Source organism: Cupressus sempervirens, chromosome 1 (assembly GCF_028749045.1).
Source record: "Cupressus sempervirens isolate cs-2001-9-10 chromosome 1, ASM2874904v1, whole genome shotgun sequence".
In the NCBI taxonomy this organism is placed as follows: Eukaryota; Viridiplantae; Streptophyta; class Pinopsida; order Cupressales; family Cupressaceae; genus Cupressus; species Cupressus sempervirens.
The window spans coordinates 653,191,325-653,198,546 of NC_143118.1; positions in this window are offsets into that span (position 1 = coordinate 653,191,325).

Here is a 7,222-nt window from a genome sequence, read left to right on the forward strand (position 1 = left end):
TTTGCATCCAAATCATGGCTAGCTTGTATTTGATTGCTCTGACAACACCACATGGTATTCTGCACTTGGCTTCATGTCCTTGTCATTTCTCTATCACTGTCTGCACCATCTATTTTCCCAATAAACAAGACACACTACTCATCTACCACATCATACTTAATCACTACATGGCATATTGTCATTTATCTTTCGAGCCATCTGAACATGCCACCTTGTACTGACCTTCTAGGTGCCCTTGGACACATGACATCTTTTCATGAAGCCTTGAAGAATAAATAATGTTACAACCAATATTATATCTTCATGCCTTGACCATATCTAACTCACATAATAAAATGGAAAACAAGTACATGTCACAAAGCCACAGAGAAAAAACATCTTGTGTCTTGTCTTTATGGGTTTGTGACCGTCATCTGATCTAGTTTATCTTTAATCAAATCTTATCTGCACATTGTAACTCACCACAAAACATGCAAAGAAGTCATAAATCCATAATAAATAAATAAATATCATCTTTTATTCATGGGATTACAAACACTATTAGATCTTCTTGGATGACAATGTATTAAAATACAAAAAAAAATGGGCCCGTTGCTTGTTTGAGACATGGGTTACCAAATAGGAGCTTGCCATGTGGAAACACAATAAAGTGTCATTTGAATTGTATTTTGTGTAACCTTAAAAGTGATTTCTCATGTAGAAAATGACTTATAGGTTTTTCTTAAAAATAATGATGACCATGGTGAGTTTTGGAACACTAAATGATGATCTTTCTAGGAAAATAAAAAGGGATCTAACACATGGTGACCAACCAATCATTTGATATGAAAAATAAATCATGGAAAAAAATACAACAAGGTAGGAACATAAATTTGTAACATTAGGAAAAATTAAAATGGCCCCTTTCAGCAATGCTAAAACCATCCCTTAAGCGATTTAAAAAGGTAATTCAAAATTATAACATGATAAGGGTTTTTTTTAAGATTTCATCTATGGTTTCATACTTAGACAAATTTCACTGCCATGAAAACTAAGCTTTTAAATTTCACTAGAAATAGGTCTAACATAAATAATATTTCAAATTCATACCATCAAATATGATACATGTCATTTTTTCTTGCCAAGGTGTTCAGAAAGGCCCAAGAAAAAGTGAAACCCATACTTGTCAACTAAGTCATTTTTTATTGGTTCATTGATGTAGGATCACATTATTGGTTTCATTTTAGACTAAGTAATATATTTTATTTAATTATACATGATTATCATCACTATTAATAACTTTAATGTAACAACTATTTGTACAATATTGCTAATAATGTTAAAATTTAAAATAATGACTACTATAACAATTATTAAAATGGTCTCAACTATTAATATTTTCTCCTAAATCTATACAATTTCAGTACTTTTCTAAATATTATTTTAAATATGCTTAGTGTCATACTCATAGTGGCTACTTTTCCTTTATCAACACCTTGGGTATTGTGAAAGAGTCCATATTGAAAATGAATAACATATTTAGCATTTCAGACTCAAGATGTTGTTTTTGATGTGGAGACCATTCATAGAAGAGGTGGCCATATTTTTTCAACAATTAGGAAGGTTATGAATTCTCCTCATCTTATTTCCACACCAAAAATTTAGATTCCATTATATCTCATAGATAATTAGGTCCCTAAGAAAACAATTGGATGCAGTTTTAAAGCAGTAGGGTAAGGGCATTGTAAGAAGATGAAAGAAATTGATAAAGTTGTGCATACAATATAGTCATAACATGTTGGGTCAATCACATAGTCAATATTCATTTATTTTTGTCAAGTGGTGAAGGAAAAATAGTAAGCATACTAACAAAAGGCATAGTGAGTGTTCCATTAGATAAGGTCAAAAGTGATGCAAAATTTAATGCTATCAGTCATTATGAGTGCATGTTGATAGAATGACAACCAAATGGAGAAAGTGATTAAAGAATGTTTAATCTTAATAAGAATCCTTGTAGTGATAGTCCTTTGGAAATATATAGAAATTCTTAAAATAAGAAAATGAAATTAAGAGTGGATTTTTGGACATCAAAATTGTATTCCATCATTATGCCCAGTCAATAGAATGATATTCATGAGTTATGTGAAAGCATAATATTCTATGTAAATAAAATAAAATAGTAATGTATAGAGTAAAGCTACCATTGGATCTTAATAAAATCAAAACAACGGTATTTTTTGTGCACATAAAATTTGATTTGTGCCAAAATATAATTCTATTGTCATTTACATGAAAGTGTTTGTGTAATTAGACATTATTTACACTTTACTTAAGTTTACTTAGGATAATGCATCTCCATATTTGTTTTCATATATACGCATAGGTGTTTGGACTTCATTTTCAGACATGGTGTTGGAGAAATCCACTTGAGTGGAATAATTTATTATCTCATATCTTTTTATGCATGAGATTCACCTTTAGTTCTCCTATCACATTATCTCCCTCTCATGGTTTCACATTTGCACATATTTTACTGTACAATGGAGGCTATTCCACCTATGGTGGACATGTGATTCAACCTTGAGTGATTGATAGGTTATCTCTTACATATCTCCTAGATATTATGCATTGCCTACATATACAGGAACATCTACTTTATATTTATCGATTGGTCATCCATTATCATTTGATCAATATTGAACCAATCATCTAATCATATTATTTTTCTCTCTTATTTGTGTTATCAATTGATCTTATAAACCTTGGTATTGTATTCCTCTCCTTTGAAGTTTTTTACATAATATTAGAAAAATAGAAGTGTCATTGAATAGTCATTTGAGAGTTAGTTTTGTTAATTTTTGGAGGGTCGTGATTTATATGTAGAGGCAAAACATTTATTACAAGCATTTAGAGAAAGATATGACCTCATCTTTACATTCGGTAAGTTGTTCTAATAAAATTTAATTCTAAATTTATCTATATTAGGAAAATGTCAAATTTGAGGCAATTAGTTTTTTGCAAATTAGGCTTAGACAATTTGATTTACAAAGTTAGTAATATTAACAAAATTAATTTCATTAATTTTCAAATTTGAATATTTTTTTTCATCAATATTTTATTGTAAAATATATTTTGTGAAAATGTTTTGGCTAGATAGGTCTCTATATTTCTCTATCAAAGTTGAAGGAACATAGGTTGGGATTTATATAAGATGAAAACAAGATAAATTGAGATGTTTTTTCCTGACTAAAGTCTCCAAGCCACATCAATCATCAAATCAAATAACATACAACATTGTCACTTTCCTTGGTAATTTTTAATACTATTTTTTTCAATTCATGTGTGGATATTAAAAATAATGTAGAAGAACCTTTATTCATGCATGTGGGATTTTTTTCTAGGAGGTCATAAATGCTAGCTCACATTGGTGAGCTACAAACCCACCTCAATGAGCTGCAAGCTTTCTAAGTGTCAAGCTCATCCACCTAGTTCTTGTGATAGAATTGACTCAACATGTCCAATCCACCATTGAGTAGTATCTATGTAGCACTATAGAAAACCCACTAAGTAGATGATGACATGTCAATTAGTAGACATACATAACAACCAACACCCAATTGTCTTAGCCTCATCAACAAACACATCAATTCTACTTAGCACATGTCCATTTCATATCATATATAATAAACATTATATATCCATAAGAAGGTGAAATGTATCATCTTTTGGTTGATCAAAAATATGTATGCAAAAAGCTTGGCACAATTTTATTTTTTGACATAATTCAAGAAAAAAATTGATGCTTATCTTATAGTCACTAGGAATTTTTTACTTTTTCACATGACAACTAAATCAGCATTAACGTTACAAGCATGATAGTTTCATCAATGTGTTCTATTGATTCAATCACCTTCTAACCATTAGATATGGACACTTTTGTTCTCTTTTTATAGTCATTGAATTATTTGACAATTAAATTTAGGTTTAGGGTTTATTGATGTTATAAATTGTTCAAGTTTTACACCCTCACCATATGTGGTTTTTATTTGGGAGTTCATAACTTGGTCATCCAAGCTCCAATTTGAGTTTTATTTTTTGGGGTAGAATCACCTCAATATTTTACTAGTGTGTCTATTTTATAATTTTTGTGAATCTCCTAAAGATAATCTCTACAAATTGCAAACACTTGCCCTAAGGAGTCGTATCAAGCATCATGTCTAGATAAATTAGTTTTCTATGGACACACTCAAATGATGCACCCCAAGCATGCCTCTATGATATTCAAAGGTGTCTTTAGTAAAAGGTTAAGTAAATATATCTACTACTTCCTCTTTTTAACTCACATATTACAATATAACATTCTTGCATTTGATAGAAATATGTTTAGTCTTTGAATGTAATATTGGATACTTTGACATGTCAATTGTACTTGTATTATCATAATGCATGAGCATATGTTTATAAGATGTTATATATTTGTTCTTTAGGGTCTATTTCATCCATATAAATTGATTAAGATCATTTATTGTCACTACATATTCTATTTTCATAGTAGATTGTGATATTCAATCTTACTTCTTACATAGCCAAGTAACCAATCTTTCTCCAAGGAAAAATGCACCATTACTCTAGTACATTTCTTGTCATCAATATTTCTTGCTAAATTTGCATCAATATAATAATATGGATAAGTGTACAAAGTTTTGGTATCGAAATGGCAATATAAGTTGCCACTTTTTTTTTTCTGAAATCAACAATTTATGAACTTTGATGAGAATTTGAAGATAGTTATACTAAAAGTTTCAAGATATGACTAAAACAAAAGTTGTAGTCCTCTATATCTAGTTTCTAAACTACTAATTCTCTTTAAAATGGTGAAGTTTAAGGCCCTCGAAAAATCAGGCCACATAAAGTGGTACTATTTTTTTAGTAAAAACATTACATAGTGCAAAGTGTGGTCCCTCTAAAATATTGATTTTTTTGTAAATTCTTTAAACACTCTAGTTAGAAGTTAGCTAACACCATATAGTTTTTCCCATATTATTGGGGTAATTTTTTAATTTCCATTTGTTTTATGAATTTTGTAAGTTAACACATCTTAAAAATGTGAAATATATGTGCTCTCCCTAAAAATTAATAAGAACTAATAATAATAAAATTATTTAAAAGTGTGTAGTTTCTAAAACACTAACTTGTTGCAAAATTGAAAGAATGATCTAAAATCTAACCCCCAAATACTACGTGTTTGTTTTAGAGAGAAAATGGAAATATATTGAAAATAGATTATAGTTTAAAGGCTAAAAGGAGGACTAAATTCAAAATAAATAATATGATTACATAGCTAACACAAAGATCTACAATATCAAGTAACATGATTTTATCAATATTCAAGCATGATGAAACTTGATGGAGAGCACACACACAAAATTATACATTTTTTGTATGCCTATTAGAAATCATGTTTAAGACCAATCAAAGATGACCAAACCTTTGGGTTCGATCTATAATGTAAATTCAAGATTTGGGCTTGGGCAATTTGATTTATTATGAAGCATATACACTCTATAGTACATGCGCACTATTGTTCTATGCAAAACATAGTGTGATTTCCTTATAGTGCATACACACTATAGGATGTATGCACTACTGAGGCCATTTACAAGGCTAAAAGAGAGGGGGGAGGTAGATAAGGTGATAGGAAGAGAGAGGTAGAAATTGAATAGTATAAAGAGACATAGAGAAAGAGGATGTCTAAATAAGAGGATATAGAGTGGATAGAATATAGAGAAAGTGACTGATAGAGAAAGAGATAGAGCATAGGATAGATATAAGAAGACAAACAAAGATACAAGGATAGGATGCATAGTGATCTAGCAGGGGATAGGAATATAAATAGGGGATGGGGGTGGAGAGTTTGAGGGGATATGATGGAGAGAAAGAGAGTGGGGGTTAGGAAGAGAGCTCAAGGGGATATGATGGAGAGAGAAGGGGTAGGAGGAGAGAGGGGATATGATGGAGAGAAAGAGAGTCACGGATAAGGAGAGAGAGAGAGAGAGAGAGAGAGAGAGAGAGAGAGAGAGAGAGAGAGAGAATATGATGGATAGAAATGGGGTGGAGGATATGAAAAGGGAGAGAGGATAGGATGGAGAGAGTGGAAAAGGGAATGATTAGTGGGGAAAGGGATATATCAATTGATGTAGGATGCAAAGAAGGGGGTAGGATAAGAGAGGGGATATGATAGAGAGAAACAAAGTAGGAGATAGAAAGAGAGAGAGGGAATACAATGGAGAGAAATAGAATAGGAGATGGGAATAGAGAAAATATTAGATAGAAAGGAAGGAGAGTGAGAGAGAATGTGATAGGATGGAGAGGGAAGGGGGTAGGAAGACCTATAGGGGATAAGATGGAGAGGGAGGAAAGTGTGTATTTACATAGTGTGCTTGTACTATAGAACAATCACATTATACCACTATGTGAATACACAAAAATTTCTTAAATAACAATGTGACTATTGAGATACAACCACATTCTCCATTTTTTGGTATGTTTTGTTCTATTTTTATGAAAAAAACATGGTTTTGGAAGTCACAAAGCACTATTCTTGGTGTTGGAAGTACAAAATTCAGCCATTTTATACATTATTTCAACTGTTAATCAACATTGCAACATATTTGATGTTAGTGGAGTACTTTTTAAATGTATATTGCAACTATAAAGACAAATTATATTATGATTTGGTGAGTTGTAATATATTATATTCATAGATATCATTGCAAGTTGTACATTTGCATGATTTGATGCTTAGAAATCATTGTAATTTGTACATTTGAATTGTTTGACATGTAGCAAGGAAGAAAGAAAAAATTTAAACACTAGATGAGAAAGAAAGGGATTTGAAAATTAAAAAGGAAAAAATGAGAGTATTGTGTGAATAAAGAAACTTGAAATCAATTAATGAAAATATGGCTTTGTGTTGTGGTTTCACAATGCATGTCCCATTTTGAGTCACAAAATGGGGACCCCCTAGTATATTTTTTAGTTTTTCAGACCCCTAGCCTGGGGTCTGAGTCTTTTTTAGGGTCCTACATGGTGTCTAAGCCTAGTCTAGCTCACTGTTTGAAAAACCAGTTGACAAAAATTGAAGGTTTTTAGGGAAAAGTTAATTTTGGTGTTGAGGTGTGCACTAGTGCACCTAGCACACTTTAAAGGTGTGCAAGGTGCACCAGTGTTTTGTTCTTCAAAG